This window comes from Lutra lutra, chromosome 14, assembly GCF_902655055.1.
Source record: "Lutra lutra chromosome 14, mLutLut1.2, whole genome shotgun sequence".
NCBI lineage: Eukaryota > Metazoa > Chordata > Mammalia > Carnivora > Mustelidae > Lutra > Lutra lutra.
Genome location: NC_062291.1, coordinates 84,684,044 through 84,708,596, shown reverse-complemented (window position 1 = coordinate 84,708,596; position 24,553 = coordinate 84,684,044). Strand labels below are relative to the sequence as shown.

At 49.3% G+C, this 24,553-nt stretch overlaps 1 long non-coding RNA gene across 2 annotated transcripts; it reads right to left on the bottom strand.

Moving 5' to 3' along the window:
* Window positions 1-20,757: 20,757 nt before the first annotated feature.
* On the bottom strand, window positions 20,758-24,511 carry LOC125084234 (uncharacterized). 2 transcript variants are annotated; one of them, XR_007122552.1, is made up of 4 exons: window positions 24,355-24,511; window positions 23,388-23,462; window positions 23,116-23,285; window positions 20,758-21,558 (listed from the first exon to the last, which is right to left on the bottom strand). It is a non-coding gene; the product is annotated as an uncharacterized LOC125084234 (long non-coding RNA). The 2 variants fall into 2 exon arrangements; XR_007122553.1 differs by having other exon boundaries at window positions 23,120-23,285.
* Window positions 24,512-24,553: the final 42 nt, after the last annotated feature.

Below are 24,553 nucleotides of genomic sequence, written 5' to 3'. Positions count from 1 at the left end.
CACACTGGGGCCATAGGAATATCAAAGCTGTCAGACTCGTTCTCCTTCTCCTCCCCAGACCATTCCCGTGTCTCCAAGTGTTTCACTGACAAGTGTTTTGCTGATGCCCTCCTTTCTCTCCACCTCATTTCATCTCTTTCTCTTCAGTTCTGTGCATCCTATCCTACTGACAGATCATAACGTCGAAAACAGCACCAAACACGCATGACCACACACAGGGTTCTTAGGAGAGACATTTCCCATGAATATTGCTTCATCTAATAATTGTCCCTGTTTTAATACCATCAATTTCCCTCCTGATCAGTGCTACCCGTCAGGAAGTATCTTCAGGTAATTAACATTTTTACATTTTTAATTATGAAATCTTTCCTGAGCTAGCAGGGTGTCAGAGATTAGAAGCATCAGGCATCCACGGTGCTGAGATCTGAAGGTTCCCTGCAACCAGAAATTCAGCTCGGGCACGGGCCGGGACCCCAGGCTGCGCCGATGCCCGTCGCTAAAATCGAGGTGGACGTCGGCACAGAGGAGCTCAGTGCAGGAACTTGTGCTGAGTGGTCAGCCGTGCTCTAGCAGTTTGGTGCCAAAGGCAAATGTGACTGTTGCAAGGGTGCTCCTGCAGTCAGCCCATCACGGACCCTTGCCTCCGTGCAGAGCCGCGACACAGTGAGGGCAGACTTGTTCCTGACCACCACATCAGCGTTCATGTCCAAACCCCCAGCTCACCTCTGAAGTCACACTTCAGACGTTTTCCTCCCTCGGCTCTGCTCTCTGCTTCATCATGGCCCTCTCTATCCCGCATCTTGTCTAAAAATTCTCTTTAATACCTTACCACCTACCGATCAGGAAGTTTGGGCTATTCTCCAATTCATAGACTTCTGTAGATGTGTACCCCCATGGAAACGTCACAGAAAGCCAGGAAATGAGGACATGAATGGAGAGGAGAGCCAGACCTGCGAGGCCTTCAGGGCAACCCCGGTGCCCCACAGGCTCATCTCCACCTGAAGGCCTCCTCGGCTTGGACTTCTGCGGTTTTCTCGGTGTTCTCTGGCCGGTCATCAGCACTCTGTGCAGGAGGGTCGGAGGACGAGGATGCTCTGAGCTCAGACGGGCTTGTCCAAGACCAGGTCTGATGGAGGGAAAGCCAGAGTCTCCCCACACTGTCTTCTCTCCCTCCTAAGGGACATAGCCCACCCCACAAGCAGGACACCCTCCATCAATATCCCTGCCACGTCTCCTGTCCTCCATCAGCCAAGTCTCTGCCCAGGACATGTCCCTCCTGATTTTCTCCCCTTTGTTCCCACTATTGCTTTCAGCCCCCCTCCCCTGCTCCGGAACAGTGGAGATGTCCCCTGTCTCTGACCCCACCTGCCAGGGCTCCTGAGGCCACGGGGGGCAGCCAAGAGTGACCAGCGCATGACAACGCCTGTTTAGGGGGAATGACAATGAAATGAAAAACACAGGCCTGTTAAAGGGGAGAAAAAGAGCTTTTCCTTAAGTTCTCATGAAACGGGATGCTTCCCACTGATTCCTAAAGTATTCAGATCGGGCTGCTAGTCAGGCTTGGGCTATGTCAGGCCAAGAGGCTGATGTACTGACTTCCTAATCTGAGGAGAAAAAATTTAACTTGCCTTTTGCCTGGCCTATATAATCTCCTGTCCCTCAGAGTCACTCAGCTACCCCACGTGTACAGACAACCACAGGTGCTTTTAGATAGAGTTCACCTCTCTACAGTTAGGACTGTTCAACCACTTTCTGGGAGTAGCCGGGGTCGTCTGGGACAGAGAAACGCAGGAGACACTGCTCCCAGCAGAAGGGCCAACTGTCTTTCCAAACACATCTTTGCAAGCAAGCAGCAATGCTGCCCACTCAGGTAAGACACCGGAATTTCAATCACCCATCCTATTAAAGTTTGAAAATCACCTACGACTAATTAAAGTCCCATAACTACCTTCCCTCCCCAAAATGTGCTCGGCCTCACCTTTGAGCCCCTCTGGTTGGAGGTGAAAAGCAAGTCATCGTGGGCCACCTTACTCAGAACATGGGCGGCCAGTGTGTTTTTAACTTCGATTAAATGGTGAGACACCTGGGAGGATGGGTCCCAGGGAAAGCCCAGAGCCCCAGATCGTAGTCACCGTGTTTCGTCCTGGGGAGATCACAAGCGTAACAGCACCAGGTCCAGGTTAGAGCCGTCCCCAGGGTGTAGACAGCGAGCCTCCCCTCCCCTCGGCACCCAGAACCCGCCTTTTCTAAAGACCAGCAGCATGTCCCGGAAGATAGCTGCACATTCGTCGGAGACCTTGGAATTCCTATCGTGGGCAGGCTGATGCCTTTGCCCTAGTTAGTAGGGGACGGTATCTGCTTTACAACAATGCCTACCTACAGGGCTCCCAAAGAACAAGAACCAAACCCGAATCCGTCCGCTTGCTACTGGCCCTCACGAAGCCTGTGTATGCAAGGCCTGAACGTCAAGGCGAGAAAAACACGTGCATTTAAAGTAAACAAAGCTATCTGAACAATACCTTCCTTCCTAAGAAGCAACATTTAATCTGGTGTTTTAAAAGATGACACTTGCAAATACGGCTAAGCCGTGTATTCAATTCTGTTCAACTACTGGTGTGAAATTTTAATCAAAAAACTAGAGAGCTCATTCAAAAAAGAAATTAGTGAAAAAACTTTGGTCGTCTCTCATCAGTGAAAACTGATTTAGTTATGCAAATTACTGCTATGAATATTAAACCACTGATGAAAGGTTTTTAATGAAGGGATCTTTTGTTTTGGAAATGCAAGGGTATATGCTTTAATTTCTTGCTAATTTACTGTTCTTTGATAATGTTCACATTTTCCCCAAAGTGGCTTTGCTGATGGCTTTAATACTGTGAATAGAACTACAGACCAACAATACTGGTTTTGACAAGCCTTCCCCTGTGTAACCATACACCGTGATTTGCGGCCCCTTATGCACAATTCTATTAGGGTGAATTTTGTCTACAGGGCTTTCCCTGAAATGAATTCTCATTTTAATGTTAGCCTCCTGCAGTTTTTAATTTTTAATCTGTAATATGAAATTGCAAATTTTACAAACATCATTTGAAAAAGCCACCAGGACAGAACCGAATGCCAAAGTTTACATACTGCCTAATTAGACGGTTATGAGAGGCAGCTTATCAATGTCACGCCAAAGATCATCAAAAAATCCAATTACTAATTTGAAAAACACATATATTTATAGGTTCATTTTGTTTAATTTGCATCCGGTTAGCTCAATAATTGTTTTAAAATTGTATTCAGGCTAATAATTTGGGTTTCGCTCATAACATACCTGGACCGCAAAGGTGGTGCCTTGTTGCCCACCGTGAGAGGCCGTGGCTGCGAAGGCAAGGGACCTTCCGTCACAGAAAGCTCCGGTCCCCGGGTGCTCGAGGGATAAATCTTTTGGAAATGGAAAGCCCTCGCAGCACCTTGCCAAGAAGGCCAGCTTCCTGTGGGTCTTGCCCCGGGCATTCTCCAGATAATTAGGAGTAAATGGAGAACGGGAAGGGGTGGTAGGGGGAAGGGCCTCCGGGGAGAGGTGGGCAGAGATGTCTACTCTGCGGTGCTGGCCCGAGTCACTCCAGAGAACCAAGAGCAGCTTCCTCAAACTTCTCTTTCACAGGAAATAGCAACACGTGCAAAAGTACAGAGGACAGTGCCATGATCCCTGGGTCTCTCCTCCCAGGCTCCCTGCTCAAGTCACAGCTGACCCCGCTTCCTTGGGCCCCCGCCACCTCCCTCCCTCCATCCTTCCCACCCATTCTGGGCAGCTTGTCATGCCCACTGTAGACAGTTAGGATATACCTCGAAAAAGTAAAATATTTTATTTTAACCTGTAAAATATCATTATCATACCCAAAGAACACTAACAAGAATTCCTGAATTCCTTAACAACATTGCACAGCCAGGTCAAGCTCTACTTTCAGATTGTCCCACAAACGTCCCAGACGACTATAAATATATATATATATATATATATATATATATATATATATATGTATATATATAGTTCAAGTCAAAATGCAAACAAGTTTCCGTGTTCTAATTGGCTGGTATTTAATTTCTACATTTTGTCTCCGTCTCTCGATCTCTCTTTTCTTCCTGTCACTATCTCTGTCATTCTTCCATTTGTGTATCTATTGAAGAAGCCAGGTCACTTGCCCGAACAGTTTCCCTCCGTCTGGATTTTGCTGATCCTGGCCCTGGGGGGACCCTCCCACTCCCGTTAGGCAAACCTGCATCCAAGTCTTGTCTTGGAAATCAGTTGTTGAATCTTCCACATGTACCAACACTCGGGTTGAACTGTTCTGGCCAGACGATTTCATAGGAGCTTGTGTCTCCCCCAAGAGTTTAACGAAAGGAGGATTTTTTTAATTTACTTGTTTCCTCTTACCAAATATACCAATGTATATTCAATACAATATACCAATGTATATTCAATACAATATACCAATGTATATTCGATAAACCGCTAAAAATAATCCAAAAGAAGAAACACAAAAGGATATATCCTTCCATGTGTCTTACTGTCTAGATACAACATTTGTCTTTCTTGTATATTTTTATAAAGTAGAATTACACTGCACGGTCTGGCTTTAGAAACTGTTTTCTCCACTTAACCAAAGACCTTATACATGGCCGGTTAGATCACTGAACGGTTAGGGACGATCTTAACAATTCTTCATTCTATGAGAGCAGTTTCTCAAAATAACCTGGAGTTTTAGGGAGACTTTCTAAGCCAGATTTAAAAAATGTTGAGGAGCTCCCTGTTTTGCTTATTTCATATACTGGCTTTTAAATTAATAAAGCAGTCGTTCCTTTTGAGTCTGAATAATGCTTTCTTATAAATTATGAGAAAACAGTGATCTAAGGTTGGCAGTTTTCCCTCACATAAAATTCTAACACTGCCTCGAGTGCTGGCAAGGACAAGTTTCCTGGAACCTCACGCTGCAGGGGGTGACCACACATTCTCCTTGAGGTCGCCCAGAGCCAAGAGACACAGTGAGACACTGGTCAGCTTTAATTCCTGTTCTTATCCACTGCTCTTTCTGGAACCACCACTTTCCCTCCATGGATGCCGTCCGCATCCCAGCTTAGAGTTTGGGAATCTGTGGGGTCCCAGAGAGCATTGCGGGGGACACTATGGGCAGAAAGCCAGAGGACACTTTGGGTTAAGGGAGGTGGGGAGTAGAAATCACTGTGGCCTCACCTAGGTCAACTTATTCCATCTCAGAGATGCCCTGAGAAGCCGATTGCTCTTTCCACAGAGGAGAAAATGAGGCTCCAGGAAGCTAAGAAACTCACAACAGACACCACAGCTCTGTTCCTAAACCCGTCCTTCCAGCAAGCCTCCAGCCCAAGTTCTCGGATATCGAAATCTTCTGCCAGACACGCTGCGGATCCCAAACCTGTCCAAGATGCCATCAGCAGGCCCGCTGGTGGGTAAGGACCAGCCCCTCCAAGTGAGAACAACAGGCACCCACACGCCTCCCTCTCCTCCAGCGATCTGGTAAATAACTAAGCCAGGGCCGTAGGAGTTGGAAACACCTGAGCAGAAATGACAGCTGGGCTGGGAACCCCTCTAGGAAACCATCCAGTCCCCTGAGGCTCTGGCAACCCTGCAGAGTCTGTGCCGTCCCATTTTAGGGATAGAAAAACAGAGGTGGAACAGCTGCCAAAGGTGGGGGAGCTGGCATCCAACTCAGCCTGAGCCCCTTGTTCTCCACCAGCTGCCGCACCCAAGGACACGCTCCAGCACGAGCCCCTGCTCGGATCACCAGCCGGCAGGGGCGATACTCTGGGCCTCACACCGCCCACTCCACCCACAAACCCCAGTCACCTCCCAGACCCAGTGGGGGTTGTCCTTCCTGGGAAGCTGGGGTTACAGGCCAATAGCCTGGCAGTGAGGCCCCAGAGGGCAGCCCCTCTCTGTGCTGTTCAAGGTCATACACCCCTGGGTGCCAGTGTGGCACTGGGGAAAAAAAGGCAGACGAGAAATGCCTGCCTGACATGCCTGTTCCCAGAAGGCGTGACAAGACTGCCAACCTCGCTGACTTAGTAGGCGCTGGGGGACACGTGTCCAGCTTGCCCGGTGAGCAAGGGTATGTATTCACATCTGTTCTGGCACATTCCAGGTCACATAGAACACACCAAGTAACATGGAGAAATACTTTGAGAGTTTGAATAAATTATGATTACGTCCCAGTCAGCTCATTTGGTCACAACCATTGTTCTCTGCTTGCCTTCCCTCCTTCTTCCTTTCTTCTTCCTTCCTTCCTTTTCCTTTCCTCCCTTCCTTCTTTCTTTCCCTCTCCCTTTCCTTTCATTTCCTCTTCCCTCCTTTCTTCCTTTTCCTTTCCTCCCTTCTTCCCATCCCTTCCCTTCTCTCCCCTTTCCTTTCTTCCTTCCTTCCTTCCTCTCTTTCTTTCTTTCTTCCTTTTTCTTTTTCTTTCTTTCTTTCTATGAAATTTTGAATTCCAGGGGCCCCATCGTTAGTGGAAAGAGGTGTAGGTCGGCAGCCTCCGTCCAGCAGGGAGGTTGATCCTGGGAGGTCCCTCCAAAGAGGAGGGAGCTGGCATGAAAAGAGGGGGCTGCAGTTCTCCTGTTTTTCCACTGTTCCTTCCTTTTCTCTGCTTTTCCTTCTACTCATCACATTCTCCTCCATGCGTGGAAGGCAGCCAGCAGCCAGCCTGTGATGACCGCTCACCTGATACACAAATCTGGAAGGACAAGTAGAAACTCGAAGGAGCTCAGCCCTGAGTGCTGTGCCCACAATGGGGGACTTAATTTCATGCGTCCCAGGGGGCATTTAGGTTTCTGAGGAGGGATGTGACACCCAAAAAGTTCTGTTGGCCAAGGTCTACTCTGGCAGCTACATTTATGACTCATGACACGGAGGGAAGGCAAGGGGTTGGAAGGGGAAAAAGAGCCTGTAAGGAGGCACTGGCCTTGCCCAATCTTTGACCACGAGGGCAGGAGCTGGCAGGGGACAGTGGCAAGGAGGAGGAAGAGGCTGGGGCGGACAAATGGCCAGACCTGGCCGCCGGCAGACAGGACGGCTGCATGCCCCTCCCATGGGGACCCTTCCGGGTGAAGGTGGCCTCGTAGAGTCACAGAGGGCCTGGACAGGAAGACACGGCACCTCGAAACAAACGCAGCTCGTCCAAGGAAGCGACTGACCTGAGGTGACATTGATGCATTAGGTCATGGGTGTGAACTCGCAGGCCCAGGGGGTGCAAAGCTGCAAAAGGCCCTTAGGAAACATCTAGATTTCTGCCCTTTTGCATACATTCCACCCCCATCCCCAAGACCTCAGAGGTGGGACGGAGCTACAATGGAAAGGCCGAGACAGCAGGGTCTGCTTCCTGTCCCTCATTCATGCCACCCAACTCCAAACAAACCCTGCTTTTATTTGTCGGAGAAAAGGAGTTGATGAAAACATGGGTAAAATGGAAATCCACTTCCAGGCTTAAAGATGGAAACTGGGATCCAGAGAGAACACGGACTGCCTCCCCTCCACCACAGCTGGTTTGGAATCATTCTAGAACCCCCAGTGTGCGTCACCCGTGGTCATTTGGAGATCTGGGGCCCAATGTTCTTGCTCGTTTCTCTACTAACCACCGTTTGTGGGCCTGCCGGGCGCCCCTCGCGGCTCAGGGCTGACAGGAGGCTCCCCGTGCATATCCTGAGACGGGGATAATCCACAGAAGCCGCGACCGCAGCAAGGAAGGAAGACCAGGAACAAGAACAGGAACGGGAGAATTAGGAAGAGGGGATGCCGGAAGAAAGTGGGGAGGCAGGGGAGGGACTTTAGCTCACTTGTTCCAGACTCATTTCATTTTTCTGTTTCTTCCATGTTTCCGTTCCATCGATGACTTTGCAGAAACTGAAGGGGGAGACCAAGCACCGTGGTGCCAAATCCAAGAAGCCCACGTCTTCCCCACCTTGAAACCTGTAGACATGCCAGCTGGCGCAGCCCAGCGGGAGGCGGCGGGACGCACCCAGGATCCCCGCCCCCACCCCTGCCCAAGGCACTCGGGTCTCCCCAGGACCCAGGGTGCAGAGACCTTCCTTCACGGAGCCAGTAAAGCCTTCACATTAATTTACTGTTTGGCGTTGAAACTAATAACTTTTGTTTTTAATTATGACGGTTTGCTGAGCTCTGAGAAGCCCAAGTGGTGATTTAGCCGCAGTGAAAATGCAGAAGTAAACAGCCCCCATTCCGCTGCCTGAGAGCAAAGGATAAAATTACTTTCTGTGTTTCCCGAGGAGCTCGCCTCGGCAGAAGCATCTAATGACGAGGAGACGACTCCAGCCTGGTCACCGACCTTTAGCCGCTCCGCAGCAGGGGGGCTCCCCGGCCACACTGCGTGCCGTCCGCAGGGGCCCAGAGGTCTCCCGCCGCAGAACGCAGGGGCTCCTGCTGGGGGAGAGGAGACTCTTGCCCCGCCTGGGACGCGGCCCCCCACGGCGTGGCCGGCAGGCGGCCGCTCATGCAACGGCTTCGCCCCTCATCATGGCTTTGATGATGACACCCACTACCCAAGCAATTAGGGGCAAGTCGGAGCTGGTCGCAGAGCCCAAGAAATGCAAACTGTTATGAACCAGAGAGAGGCCGCCTGGCTTCTGAGGCGGTTTTCCTGCCTGCCGCCCGGCTGGGGGTGCTCGGTGGGATCTGCTTGTGACACGTGAAATCGGAGCCAAGCCAGAACAAAGCCTCGAAGGGGCGACAGACCAGGCGGGCTGGAGGAGGGGACGTGCACGGAGACTGCTCCCAGCGGCACCCGATGGCCAGTTGTCCTCTCCCGGTTTTGACAAAAAAGGGAAAAAATAGATCAGGTAGGCAGGCGGGAGGCCAAGGGAGAAGGAAAATGGTTGATGGAAGAAAGCTCAAAGCCAAGCTTCTCCCCTCCCGTGCCCAATCTCTGGAGCCCCTTCTCCAGACGAGCTCCCCTCGGGAGCTCCCCTTGCGAGGCTTTGACTCATGGGTTTCCCCTCCAGTCCTCAGAACTATCTTCCAGCTCACAAGGCCTCTCTCTGCCTCTTGTCCTCTCTGCTGCCCCAGAAGCTCAAGGACACCTGGACCCCTGCATCGCCATCACAGCTGCCTCTGCCCTGCAGGGTCCCAGCTGGGCCCCAGAAAGTCTCCACCCTTAACAGCCCCACCCGCTCCTCTCCACCCCCCCTGCCCCCAGGGTCTCCATAAGGACATAGACTCTGTTATGGACTGAACATATGTTGACACACCAGACCCCCTGCTGCTTCAAGTGTGACTCTACTCGGAGGCCTTTGAAAAGGTGATTGAGGTAGACCGAAGTCCTTGGGGGACCCCAGTGCCGCAGGATGAGTGCCCCTGTAAGAAGAGGAAACGTGGACCCTCAGAGATGCCAGGGGTGCTCTCGCGGGGGAAAGACCATGAGAGCACACAGCAACAAGGCAGCCGTCCACAAGCCGAGGAGAGGACCCTCAGGAGAACCCGACCCCGCTGACACCGCGATCCTGGATGCCCAGCCTCCAGACTGTGAGAAAACACATTTCTGTGGTTTCAGCCGTCGAAAGCCTTCATAGATTGTTCCGGCTGCCGGAGCAAACCCATGGATTCTGACTCCTCCCCAGCCGCTGCCTTCCTACCCTCCCCGCCGACGCCCTATACTCCACTTCCCGCCTGTCCCTGCTCCCCAGCAGCCTCCTTCTCCCCAAAGCCTACCTACTCCCCATGGAACTTTCCAGAACACGGTGAAGATGGCTTCTCACTTTACCACTGAACTACGAAAAGCCTCTGCAGTCCCCTGTCATCTGAGTCTTGCCTCCCAGACCAAATGTTAAATTCCTTACATCCTAGAACCATGGGCTCTATTTCCTCCGCAGCTGGCATAGAGGTCAGACGCATCAGTAACTGGGAGGGTCTAGTTTGCACGGAGTAGACTAGACCAGTCATAACTGGTATAGTTATATCAAGTATATCAACAGTGATAGCAATATATTATCAAGTATACCAATACAGTACAATACTAGAACAATACTATTACTACCAGCATCATACCAGTAATACTCTTAATCGAATATTACTCTTGCTTGTGAGGGTCTCTCTGCCAAGCACTTTGAATGTATTAACCCATTCAAGCCTCACAAGGAGTCCCTGAGACACCCACCACCATGACTCCTGCTCACAGACAAGGGGTCTGACTAGTCGTCAGTGGTCCGGACAGGACACGAAGGAATGACAAAGAGAGAACCTTTTCCTTCCGGGGTCACGAAGACCCAACATGGAGGGAACCCTCAAAGTGAGCTGTCCCAAGCCCTCCAGCCATCAAGCAGGTGAATTCCCAACTATCTGGAGTAGAGCACAGTGATGGGTTCCCTGATGGTTTACCAACCAGAGACACAGAGGTGTCTCACGGCTGCACTGGGAGACGATGCCAACAGAAGCGTGAATTGCCTCTAAAAAGAACGTAAGGCTAGAGTGTGAGCTGGCCGCTGGCTGGCCTTAATTATGAAAAATACTATTCTTAGAAAAAATTAGATTAATTAAAACTTACACAATGTAATTAGCACAAATCTTTAAGCTCAGCACACAGCAACATAAATTTGGAAGCGCCGTATTCTGGAAGTGATAGCTGGACAGAGCTATGCCGGTTTAGAAGGGATATTGTAATTAAGCTGTGCCGGGTTCCAAACCCAGTGAGACAGCGCTGGACCATGACACATAATGCATAGCAACGGACACAAAACATTCCTGGAGTTCTGAGGTCAACAGGGTCCTGAACCCCACCTGTCGGATTTCTCTACCCTGAAAAAAGAGGAATCTCCCACAAAACCCACCGAAACAAACAACGGGTTACATTCTTCCTTTTTTAAAAATATCTTTTTATTTTAAGATTTTATTTATTTGCAAGAGAGAGCGATAGTGCGTGTGCAAGCCGGGGCAGGGGAGGGCAGAGGAAGAGGGCACGAGAGAATGGGCAGCAGACTCCCATCTGAGTGCAGAGCCCTACAAGGGTCGAGACCTCATGCCCTTGAGATCGTGACCTGAGCCAAACCAAGAGTCAGAGTCTTAACCGACCAAGCCACCCAGGCCTCCCTGGATTACGTTCTTGTAAGAACATTTCACCACGGTGGCGTGTGAATCTCGTGATATTTTGTGAAGCACATATATGTGATGCAATCTGGGGCCGAAGTCATGACGTTGCCGCTGTAAGAGATTTGAAAGGAAAACGGGGGAAGCCAATGGCCCAGATTGCCAATACGGTTGAGAGTGGGTTTTGAGAAAACACCAGCAAACCAGGGCTTTAAAAAAAAAAAAAAAAAAAGCTATTAGAGGAGTCCATGGTCAAGTTCCACCAGCAGCACTGAATTTTGCGGTTCCTGAGATGCCCATAATCATTGTTTTAAACAGAGGGAAGCTCTTGGGTCTCGCGTGCACATGTGACTGCCAAGTGTCCCTCTGGTCCCCAGAGGCTGCCCTTGGGAGTGAGGCGTCCCAAGACCCACAGGGAATGCCCGCACTCGCCGTGGCCACGGCCAGGCCTCCTCCCCACCACATCCCGGGTCCCACCCAAGCACAGACTTGGAGCACGCCGGTCAAACACACGCTGACCAAACCCGATCAGTGTTTCCTCCTTCAGAAACCCGGGACCTTCCTCAGGAAGACGAAAGCCGAACATGACTTTGGGAAACAGATTTCCTAACAAACAGCAGAGCTGGTTTTGGGTGAACCAGGAGGCTTCGGGACTGAACCAGTCGGGGCCATCTGCTTCCAGGGCAGGCCCAGGCCCTCTCCTGACCGCTGACTGAAACTCCCAGAGCCCACCTTCCTCTGCCCTTGGCCTTGAGCTGCTGGGAGGGGGCAGGGTGGGGGAGGAGGAGGTGGAGGTGAACGAGGAGCTGAGGAGAAAACAGACTGAGCCCTTTTCCGTCCTGTAGGAGCTATCGCCTTGAGAATGTCTGTTAAAGACCTTCTCTGGGAGTCTCAAGTCACTGTTGAATCTGAAACGGTTCTATTATCAAAGGCTCACTGAGGAAGCTGCATCTCCTCTAATAAATAAAATGAGAACTCAGCTTCATTTGTGTGTGTGTGTGGTTTTTTTTTTTTCAGTTAGAGGTGTTTTATTGGACTATCAAACACAGGAATATGTACAAATCACAAGAATTCAGCTCAGTAAATTCCAACAAATGAAATACCTCCTTGCCCCCAGCACCCAGAATAAGACGAGGGCTTGTCAGCCCCCCAAGGCCCCTCCTGCCCTTTCCCAGCATCCCCTCCATCCAAGGGTGACCGCAGACCCATAGACTGGCCTCGTCTGGTTTTGAATTTCACAAACAAGGAAGCCCCCAGGACGTATTCTTTCCTATCTGGCTCCTTCTGCTCAGGGTCACGTTTGCAAGACTCCCACGTGCTGTCCTGTGTGGGTGTCCTTCCTCATCCCCACCACGCGTGGCATTTCATTGCCCACAGTTGGCAGATTTTAGAAAGTTTCTTTGCTGGCTCTTCCCAACATCTTGCCTTCATTTGTCTTTGGTCAAAATAATAGTGACTAGGGAGGGTTTTAAACTGGAACAGAAAATGGTCAGCCTGAAGGTAAGAGAAAAATGGATCAAAACAGTGGTGCAAAATATTAACTACACATACAGGTCTTAATCAACTAGCCCCCGTTTACATACATTCTTTACATACAGAGAGTGGGAAGAGAGAGGAGCGTGGGCCATCGTGAAGAATCAATGACATAAAATTAGGGGAAGGGAGCAAGAGCCCAGGAAGAGGGTTGGGTACACAGACGCTACCTCTGTTTTCATTAAAAAGGGGCCTAGTTAAAAACATCCTTTCAAAACTCTGGGCTAGTCTCTGGGCATAGTCTGGGGGCCAAGAGGAGGAACAAGAAGAAAGCACAGAGCTTAGGTGTCAAGAGTAAGGGTGTCGGGACACCTGGGTGGCTCAGTGGGTTGAGCCTCTGCCTTCGGCTCAGGTCATGATCTCAGGGTCCTGGGATCGAGTCCCGCATCGGGCTCTCTGCTCAGCGGGGAGCCTGCTTCCTCCTCTCTCTCTCTACCTGCCTCTCTGCCTACTTGAGATCTCTGTCAAATAAATAAACAAAATCTATTTAAAAAAATAAAAAGAGGAAGGGTGCCAAAGTCAAAGAAAGCCATATAATTCCCAACTCAGAAACAGCCAGGCTGTGTCATCACAGAAGTGAAATTAACCTCTCAGTGCTCTGGTTTCCTCCTTTGTAAAATGGCCACCAGGGCCAGATGAGAGAGGGACATGAAGAGGTAGGGGAGGGTGGGAGGGGTGCAAACTTTAAGAAGGAGCTCACTCTCAGGCTGGCGTAAGTGGAGGGTCAGCAGCCCCGGAGAGGGGGCACTTGCTAAAATTTTCACACCAGGTGCCCTCACCCTAGTCCCAGCATCTCTAGGACTAGAGGGCCTGACGGAGGGAGGGCCCTCAATAAAATTGTAACTATGTCAGCTCTGTAAGCTCGTGAAAGGACACTGTAACGTCCCACAAGTCTCTCTCAGTTCAATCTTTCTGCAAAGTTTACCTGGAGAATATTTCTAGCAGCATAAAAGTAGAGCTTAGGCAAAATGGGATCCGTTCCTGTCCGTATCCCAAGGCTATGTCCTCCTGCTGGCTACGGGGAAGCCTGACTATTGAGCTCTACCCCTAGATGCGGACTCGTCTGTCACTCGGAATAGCACTCAGGAGCGGCCATGGCCCGCCCCGCGAGGTCTTAGTAAGCCTCTCGGGTATTTTCCCCTGCACGATGCACACTTCCTGACAATACGGACTGTCTTACTCATCTTTTTCAAACGCTGTTCAACACTTAATAAATGCTATGACACAGAATGACTAATTGGACAGATAGGTCTAAAGTTTTCAAATTAGTAAGTTTACAATAAAAGATTCAAGTTTCCAAATAATAATAATAATTATTATTTTTTTAAGATTTTATTTATTTATTTGAGAGAGAGACAGTGAGAGAGAGCATGAGCTAGGAGAAGGTCAGAGAGAGAAGCAGACTCCCCGTGGAGCTGGGAGCCGGATGCGGGACTCGATCCCGGAACTCCAGGATCATGACCTGAGCCGAAGGCAGTCGTCCAACCAACTGAGCCACCCAGGCGCCCCAATAATAATAATAATAATAATTATTATTATTATTATTATTATTACCATTATTATTATTACTACTAAAGCAGCAGCAAATGAATTCAGGCAGTTAGTTCCACGATGAAATGTTGATTCCAAGGTTTCGGGTATCAATGAGAAGACATTTCTCCCAAGATAGTTTGGAACAGACTAGGGCTTAACTTCACTGAGAGATTTTCGGATGATAATGGTTTGTATCCCCATCATTCCTATTCCAAAAGCCCTTAGTTTGGGTTGTGCTTTAAGGAGGATCCATGACTTCAGGAATGGCGCAGACAGGACCGTTGGGGTCTCTGGGACCTTCCCCGGGCACCCTACCCCCTGCCAGGGAGCCCACGGCATCTGGCGCCCTAACCAAGGCGTCCTGTTGCATCCCGCTGGGTCTGCACCCGTCTGGCACAAAGGCGAGGTGGAAGCACGGAGCTGTCCGGTTTCCAAAGTCGCGTGAATGCAGCTCCGTCTGGTACCACCCAGGCCTTTGGCACCAGCCCGAGCGCGCAGGCTCGGCTCCGAGGCTGCCCCTGGCCGCACCTCCTGCTCACGCGCCCGAAGAGCGGGCATTTCCCCACGAAGGGCGCGGTGGCCCGACCTGGTCGCCAGGTGGCGCTGCGGCCCCAGCCATCGCGCTCGGGGGTCTGTGCGGGACTCACCGAGGGGGCGGTGGGGCCGATGCAGGGCACACGCTGGACTTGTGGGGGGGGGGGGTCACTGGGCTCCCGCGGATGGTGGGGGCCGGCCTGATGGAGGCGGCCTGATGTTTTGCTCCTTTCAAAGAAGCGGGGAAAAGCTGAATTTTTGTTTGAAATGTTGGCAATTAATGTCCTTTAATTTTTTAAGTAGAAATCCTTTTTCTGAGGCGGGAGGGGACGTGGCTTGGCACAGGGTCTGGCTGCGCAGGCGTGTGTGACTGAGGGCGCTCGCGGCGGGACTGAGGCTGCCAAGGCGCAGGAAAGCACAGGGACCTACATCCCACCGAGCCCAGAGCCCACATTTAGCAAGGAGGACCCAGGAATTACCTGTTCAGGAACGGGGTGGGTCTCCATGGGCCTCTCAAGACTTCACGCACTCCTGCCAAACCTCCTCTGCTCCCCCCAGCCCTGCCCAGAGGCTTCCTGATGTTCTGCCTGTTGGAAATCCTTGATTTTAAAAACCTTCCCTTGTGGGAGAGTTTAAACATACACAGAGGTACTAATAGGAAGGTAATGCATCCCCAAGCACCTATCAGCAAGCCTCACCACGGATCTTCATGGCCATCGGGTGTCCTCTATGCCCCCAGGACACCCCCAGGCACCTCTGACTCCTACTGGTTTATTTCGGAGCAAATCCCAGATATCGTATTTCTTCTTCCATAAATATTCCAGCGTGGCTTTCAAATCGATAAGGACTCAGAGCATAACACCATGGCCATGATAATAATACTGTTATCACAGCAAAAATAGTTCCTTAGTATCTTCCAATATTCGGTCTTCTCTGATTCTTCCCACAGCCTCCTAGAAGTGTTGTTAACAGTTTATCTTTCTAAATCAGGCCCAAAAGAGAACCAAAAATTGCATTTGATTTTAAAAAATGCTTTTTTTTAAATTGGGATAAGCACTTCCACATACTGAAATGTACAGATCTTAAGGCTATGGCTTTACGAGTTCTGACAGATAAAACCACCTGTGTGATCGACACATAAATCAATATATAAAAGGCTTCCGGCACCCCCGAACGTTCCCTCCTTCCCCCACCAGTCGCCCCACCACCCCAGCCCCCAGGAAGCCGCTGATCTGACTTCTATCACTGCAGAGATAATGATGTCCCAGAAAGTCCCATCCAGGGACATACAGTATATCCTCTGTGTCTGTGCAGAGCATGGAAGGTGACGGCGTTGTTGAGATTGGGTGGGAAGGGCCCCCATGCCCGCACCTCTTCCTTTTTCATTCCTTTGTAGTATTTTGCCATGGGGACACAGCACAGCTCGTACTGTGATACATGCTGCCAGGCAGTACCCTGTGATGAGTGTTGGCTTGCTCCCAGGTTCTGGCTGTCATGAAAAAGCTGCTGAGACACGTCCTTTTGTGGCAATCTGCTTTCATTTTTCTTTGGCTGATGGCGAGTTGTGGGATTGCCGGGTTGTGGGAAAGATGTCGGTTTAGCTTTGTAAGAACCCATCCAGGAGCCTTCAGCATGGTTGTGCCTCTTAGTTCCCACGAGCAGCAATGAGCGCTCCATTGGCCCCACACACACCCCCATCCCCGCCCCCAGCATTTACCACGTTCGGTCTTTTTAATTTTAGCTGTCGGTGGGCGTGTGACGGTATCTCAGCGCGGTTTTACACTGCCTTTCCCTGGTGTGCTGGCAATGAGCTCCAGCTCTCTCGGTTTCTATTTCTCTGCAAGTGTCTCCTGTGCCCTTATTGTCACAGGATGTTTTCCTTGGATACAGACGCCCACGGTGGCTGCTTCCTGTCCTGCCCTGCAGAGTGCCCTGCATTTGTGCAGTGTGGCCCTTGGCTGAGGGCCCAGGGCAGCCCGGTGCCCCACAGATCCACCTTCCTTGGCCTCCCCAAACCCCCGTTGCTGCTTGCTCGGCCCTGTGAGGTCATTACTTTCAGCTGCGGGGCACCTCCCCGCACCCCTGCAGGAACCGGGGCTGGACCCACGGAGCTCACATCATGGGCTTCCTTCTCTCTCGAAGACAGCCGTCCAGTCCGTGCCGCCTGGAACAAGCAAAGAGCTGCCTTACGCGGTTTGTTCCTTTGTTCAGTTGTTGGCAGTGAGATCTGGAACCAGTTGGCGCAGCCCTGGCTGAAGCCCAGGACCTTCTGACCCATCCTTTCCTTAAGTCTGTAGATCGCCTCCTACGCTTCGTCTGTGTCCTTGCCCTACCCTGAAGAAGCCACGTTCATTGTCCTACAGAGTGTTCTGCAGCTGGGTTTCGCTACTGCACCCCCTGGTGCTGCTTCAGGGCTCCCCTGTCCTGCATGTCTCTGGTACCCGGGTAGCTCCGTCTGGGGACTGAATCCCACCCCAACGTATTTTTCCCAAACCCTCCATGCAGAGGTCCACGTGACAGGGGAGCCTCTGCGTCTCTTTGGGATGAGCTGCCATCGATGATCCTTGCCCGGATTTATGTCTTCGTTACTGATTTGCACAGTTGTGATCTTCTACTGGAGTTTTCTTTTTTTATTCATTTACTGTTTGCATCTCTAAAGAGAGACTTTCCATAATCAACTGTGTGGTTCACACAAGAAAGGCAGAGAAAAGTGTGATTTCCTCCCTTTCCTTGCCAGAATGGGCATTTCCTTCCAGCCTCTGAAGAAGTCCAGCCACGTTCTTTTCTTTCTTTTGGTTAGGTGGCCATTGTCAACTGGAGGAATTTCAATGTATTTTTGGTCTTTCAATTCACTGTGGTTATTTACCTATCTATCTGTCTATCTATCTACCTATCTATCTACTGAAGATCAAAGTTTACCATCTGTGGAGCAAGGGGGACCCGTCCCAGTGACCCCGGGGGCCTTTAGATATGATCTCAGTGGTCGTCAAGGAGTATCCCGCTCTTCCGTGTGATGACATGTCCCAACATCATCCTGCCTGGTCCCTGCTGCTCGTGGGGGAGGCTAGCATTTGTATAAGAACTTGGGTTCCTTTTAGTAGGAAATGGTGTTAAGCAGCCACAGTCTAGGTGGTAAGGACATTCCCAACTATTATGTAATTTCAAGGTCTTCTCAGGGACTATATCAGGAAATATTACTTTTCTTTCATATTTGTTTTTATTTTTTTAAAGATTTTATTCTTAAGTAATCGCAACACCCAACATGGAGCTCAAACTCAACAGCCTAAGATCCAGGGTCGCATGCTCTATCAACTGAGCCAGCCGGGTACCCCTTTTCTTCTAAATTTTAATTTTTTTATTGTGTTATGTTAGTCATCATACAGTACCTCATTAGTTTTTGATGTAGTGTTCCATGATTCATCATTGGCATATTAACACCCAATAATACACCATGAATTTGTACTGACATATCCCACTCAAAATTTACTTAACAGGGGCACCCGGGTGACTCAGTTAACATCCGACTCTTGATTTCAGCTCAGGTCATAATCTCAGGGTTGTGAGATGGAACCCCATGGCAGGCTCCACTCTGGCCATGGACCTGGCTTAAGATTCTCTCCCTCTCTCTCTATCCCTCCCCCCTTCTCTAAAACAAAACAAAACAAAACAAAAAAGTTTACTTAGTGTCATAAGGAATCAGGCTCAATTTCTGGATGTTTGAATGCTAACAGCTGTGGAGCCTCACCCTGGCTCCTGATTGTCCCCCCATCGGGGGGAGCTGGTGAGAAAACCCAAGGCCCTCTCCCCTCCTTCAAAGCAGCCAGACCCTGCCACCAGCCCCCTCCTGATGATGGTAAAAACCTAGCCAGCCCCTCTCCATGCTCTCTGAAGCCACCTCAGACCTGCCCTGCTCCCTACAGAGACCCCGAGTATGTGCATCACTAAGTTGTCATACCCTCTGAAGAGCAGACATCGCATCTTCAGTCTCCACATACAAACCAAATTCGGGGTAAGGGCCCTCCTGCTTTGGTGGGGTAGCCATGGAAGACTCCACTCTTGGGTTTATATTCATGTCCCTTTATTCTTAGACTGAAAAACCTTCTTCCGAGTGATCTTCACAAAATTACTTCTTTGCTTTATCCTACTACAAGATGTAAGCTCAGAATAATGGTTCAGTATTACCAGCAGTGCAATTGTTGAAAACCACTTGCTGTTATTATCATTTTATTCTTTTTATTCTTTTATTCTTTTATTAGTCATTTTATTCTTAGGGAATGACTATCAAGGGTTGTACCATTAAATAAATTATTATTTAAATGACTTTAAATTATTGTTTTCTGTGTGGCTGTGTTGTTGCCTGATAATGCAGTTAGTTTCATTTTAATGTCTACTTTTAGGGTTTTCTGTTTCTTTGACCTAATTGGTTTTATATTTATATAAATACTAGTGTGATCCAAAAGTCAAATCTATCAAAGCAGACGGGTTCAAAGAAATTAGCTTCTTTTCCTGTCCTCTCTCCTTCATTTTTACGTTGTATGGTTCGTCTCCCAGTTGTTTCTTTTATGTATTTATTTTTTTTTAAGATTTTATTTATTTATTTGTCAGAGAGAAGAGAGAGAGCACAAGCAGGGGGAGGTGGCAGGCAGGGGGAGAAGCAGACTCCCCGCTGAGCAGGGAGCCCCATGTGGGACTTGATCCCAGGACCCCAGGATCACAACCCTGGTGGAAGACAGATGCTTAACCTACTGAGCCACCCAGGCTCCCCTAATATGGGCAGTCTTGAAATTTAGCTAAAGCCTTCTCTGTTACAGTATTTAATTTGAAATAGCATTCTTTTACTCCACATTTAGACTGAAAAGGCAATCAGGGCACTGACTTTACTCTCCATGTGTCTCTTCCTCTTCTCCACCTGTGCTATGCCTCCACCGTCAGCAAATCCCCATGACATAGTAGTCTCTTCCTTCAAACTATCATCTGGTCTTAGTTCTGCATTTAAGTCTACATTTAATACTCAACACTGAAATTTATGAAATGCGTCTCAGTCTGTTGTTGTTTGAAGCGTATCCCCAGTAGTTTCCCCAAGTCAGGCTAAGACACCACGGCCATGAGTCCTTCCAGGTCCGACGGGACGTCTCTGCACCGGTCCCCTGCAGGGCTGCCTACTCGAGGAACCTGACTTCCCGGTGTGTTTTCCCTGTTCTCCAAGGGAGTCATTCTCTCTTTCGTTATGATACATGTATATTCCTCTGCAATTCCTCTCTCTGCTACTTCGGTGAGAGGGCTTCTCTGACAGTACTGGGGTTCACTGTGAGCTTTGGGGTCTCATCTGACAATGGCTGTTTCATTGAATCCGCGCCCCACCATGTGTGTCAGCCACACACAGAACTCTCTCAGACAGCTGGAGAGTTTTATTCTTCACACACATTTATCTAAGGAATCCAATGCATGGCTTTAAATATTCTTTGGCTAAATGACCGACTCTAAAAATTTCACTAACTTGGCTGAGCAAGGATGTATATATTTGTGAAATAAATAAATAAGGAAAACTTTAGAACATGACCGGAAAATTAGGCAAAGGACACAGAAAGACTCTTGGCCCAAAGCCAAAAAGATGAAAAGTTTAAACACGTAAGGAAAAGTGTTCAACCTAACTAGTAATTTTAAAATTCAAATTGAATGCCTTCAGCTTATCAAGTTAGCAGAGAAATTAACAGAAAATGTAAATGCAAAGAGCCAATGGTAAGACAGGCATTCTCAAGCATTGATCTGGGTAGATAAATTGTTACAACCTTTTTGAAAAGCAAACAGATAATATGAAGCAAATGTCATTTGATCCGGCAAATAGGCTTCAGGAGCTAGAAACTAAGAAAATAATCTGTTACATCAAAACAAGGTTTCTGATGTTAATCACAGCGTGATTTGTAATAAGCAAATGTTAGGAAAAAAAACTAAATGTTGAGCTGAAATAGGGTCCTTAAGGTGACTGACATTCACCAAGAATGAAAGAGAAAATGTTTAATGATAATGAAAGCATAAGAAATAAAATGGAATGTGTATACACAAATATGTTTATTAAGCAAAAGAAACATTACACAGACAAAAACATGATTTTCTTCTGTTCATCTCAGGGTAAATTTTTCTTCCTTCCACAATTGTATATTTCCAAATACTCTATAATGACAGCATATAGTATTAGCTTCTTAAATTAAAAGAAAAGAAGTTTTTCAAAATTTCTTTCATGGTTTCGATGCCATGTTCTGTCCCAGTTTTGTTTTGTTTTCTTTTTTCCTAACTCAGAGAGTAGAGATCACGGTTCTGATTCCCCTTTTCTCCAGATTAATCCATGATGAGCACACACGGTTGACGTGGAAACCCACCTTGGCTGGAGCAGGTGTTCGCGGGTCTGGGCACAACCAGGATGCTTCCTCTCCAGGTAGAGTCTTCAACTACCTGTTCTGGGAGGGGCTCGATCACTCTGCAAAGCTCACCTCCTCTTCCTGACCCAGTGAACATCCAGGAGAGAGAAGAGAAGAATCAGCAGCCCTCAGGCTGGAGGGAGCTGAGCGTCTTTGAGGAAGGAAGAGCTCAGTGGTTAGGGCACTGAAGTGGATTGGGATCAAGGAGATCAAGGAGGCAGGAGGTCCAAGGTCTCCTGTGACCTCTTAGGTCCTGGCAGGAGTTTGGAGTCTATCCCAAAAGCAGTTAACAGCCTCTGAAGGGCATTAGCCAGCAAGTCATATGATCTGGGGGTAACGTGCACAGCCGCTCACTCCCTGTCCATGGTGATGGCTCTAGAGCTGGTGATGGTCCAGAGCTGAGGTCCCAGAGATCAGCAGGATTATGGCACCTCCCTTTCAGATTTGTAGAGAATGGGTAAATGCAGACAGAATTTGAAGGTGGGAAGAACTGTGGTCCCATACATGCTTGGACCTAGGTGGACCTGACCTCCCAGACAAGCCAGGAAGAAAGGCCCAGGGCACCCGGTGTGGGGAGCAGCTGGGAACCCATGGGACCCACAACCTCAAGACCACCGGACTGCCCTCCCACAGAATGCTGGCTAAAGGGCTGGGTGAGAGGCAATTGAGATCTTGCTCAAGAAAGAGTGTCCACCTAATTTGGGGCCCCAGGGAAAAGAGTGCTGACTTAGGGCTGGCCACTTGCTCTGTCCCGCAGCCCCCACTTTGAGGCCCTCCTCTGCCCCAGAGACTGGAAGCCTGGCCTGAGGAGGGGTGAATAAGAGATCTGGAATGGAAGAGAAGTTAGGAAGCAAGGGGCTCCGGGGAAGCCTGGCACCACGACCCCTTCCTGCAGCCTTGGGAGTCACACATGGCCTTGGAGCATCTACCGAGGGTGTTTCCCAGAGTGCCAGAGTGGGACTCAACCCAGACTGACCACACTTGTGGGGGCATAGCCTGCCCAGGAGGGGAGCCTGGATGTCCCTGCCCCTCGCCTCCCTCCCTCCACCTTCTCTATTGGACGACATGTCAGGGATTACAGAATATAGTATTTACTGGAACACAGATGAGCAAAACAATGTATATGTTTCAAAGTTGATAAATATTTTTAAACATATGCTCCATTTATTGGAAATACGCTCTTCAATCAGGGGATGGGCACAGAGTTGAAGGGAATTTTTGAATGGTCCCTTCTTGGGTGCCTGGGACAATTACCCAAGTAAATTTCAGGCAAGTGAAAGTGACAAGGGGAATGCGCAGGGCCAGGGAGAGGGGGCATTGGGGCAGGGAACCCCCTAGAGACACTTTTCTGGCCTGAATGATTTGGACAGAAGTGTGTGAGGGCTCTAAAGACTTGGAAATTGATTCCCTGAAAACTCTTCAGGCCAAAGCCCTTTCCCGCCATCTTGGTGACTGTTGCTCTAACAGGGTCCCCATTCTACATGCTATTCGACACTCCGATGGTGTTGGAGTGAAGCTTGGGGTCCAGGTGCCAACCCTGCCAGTGGGGCATGGGATTCTTCTCGCAGGACCAATATCTGCGTTTTTCAATGTAGTCTTAGGTGGTGGGCCAAGCTCTGAAGCCCGCAGAAAGCTCCCCCGCTAATGTTTGCCATCCAACAGTCTAAAGAGGGCAGTGCGGCCCGCCAAGACCCATCACTTTGCCAACAACCCCGTGAGTCTTCCTGCAACTCCTGCTCTGTCTAGAGAACCAGCTCCATGTACTGGGGCGTGTTTGTAAGATTATTTGACAGGAAGTCTAGCACCTCCCAGTTCTAATTAGGCTGCCCCAGGAAGGTCACAGAGCCCTCCCTGATAACAAGCAGTAATTAGAGTGACAAAAGTAGCATTTTATGGGGTTGTTCAGAGATGAGCTTTCCGCGGTGGTGGAAAGGCAGGGGATGGAAATTAATCCTCTGAAGAAGGTTAATAGCATCCACGCATTTAAATTACCTACATCAGCCTTGTCACAGACAATTAGGAGTTGGAGGTCCTATGCATGCACACTTCACTCCGAGGAGCTTTTCCATATTCCTGAAGGCGCTCTGTCTCTGAGTTTCCACTCAGGAGCAGAAAGGTTCAAACTTCATTCGTCCATTCATTTCAAAGCAACAATGAAATGTCTCGTATGAACATAAAATCATATTTTTATGAGATACATCTACTTTTCTTAAGATACTGAGACGAAGAGGAATATTTTCTGTTTTTGCAAAAATCTGTAATACCTCATAGAGTAAGACAGCTGGTTTTTTACATCGGCCTCTGTGTTCAGGAAACTCCACCCTACTGAAAAAAGGAGCCTAAAAAGGACAAAGGTCTGGTGTTCTTACGAACATGGTTTTGATCCCAAGGACCCCCCGACCGCTGCCAGGATCTCAGACTTCCTCAGGGGTCCCCAGTCCACGCTACGAGAAAGGCAGCTGCTGACCAAGGAAAGCCAGCTCTGTGGGTTGTAGGGTGAGCTGGTGGGGGGGGGGGAGTGACAAGGAGGATAGGCATCAGCGAAGCATGTTCTGGCTCCATTCAGTTCACACCACCTTTTTCCACAGGATCCTCCCCTTCCCTCCCAACCAGGCAAGTGGCTCTAGAAAGGAATCCTGCCGTTATTTTAGAAGCCATCCGTTCTGTATCACACAGGCTCTTTTAGTTGGAGATTGTTTTTTTTTTTCTAATAGGAAATTACCGTAAAGCTAAATGCACAGTAACAGTAGTGATTACGGAAATCATGGCTTCTGGAGCCCAGTGCTCTGCAGCCATCCAAAAGAAAGTAAAGGGGGAGATGTCCCCAGTGGCAATATCCACAGGATTACTTAAGCAGAGAACACAAAGTATAGAACAATGTGCATATTATGATCTTTTTAGTGTGTTTTCGAAGGGGACTGATAACATGTATAACTGGGAAGACACTAGATATTGCTTATAATTGGTTATCTTTGAGGAGATATGGGAAGTTCTCATAATTTTTTAAAAGATTTTATTTATTTATTTGACAGAGATCACAAGTAGGCAGAGAGGCAGGCAGAGAGAGAGAGGAGGAAGCAGGCTCCCCGCTGAGCAGGGAGCCCTATTCGGGGCTGTGATCCCAGAAGCCTGGGATCATGACCTGAGCCGAAGGCAGAGGCTCAACCCACTGAGCCACCCAGGCGCCCCAGTTCTCATAGTTTTTAAACCTTCCAGCAGTGAGTAACATACTGTGTACAACTGTGTTCGTCCGTACAGAAAAGGATGCAAGAGGGTTTCCGGGCAGTAAGACCATGTTCCGTTTCCGCCTTTTTCACTCCGTCCCCGGTGGGAGCCCCGCGTCTTCCGCAGGTGCACAAGGAGCCCGCCAGCCGCTCTCCTGCCCCGCGGGGCCCGCGCCCTCCCTTCTGGCCCCGCCCTTGCCCCGCCC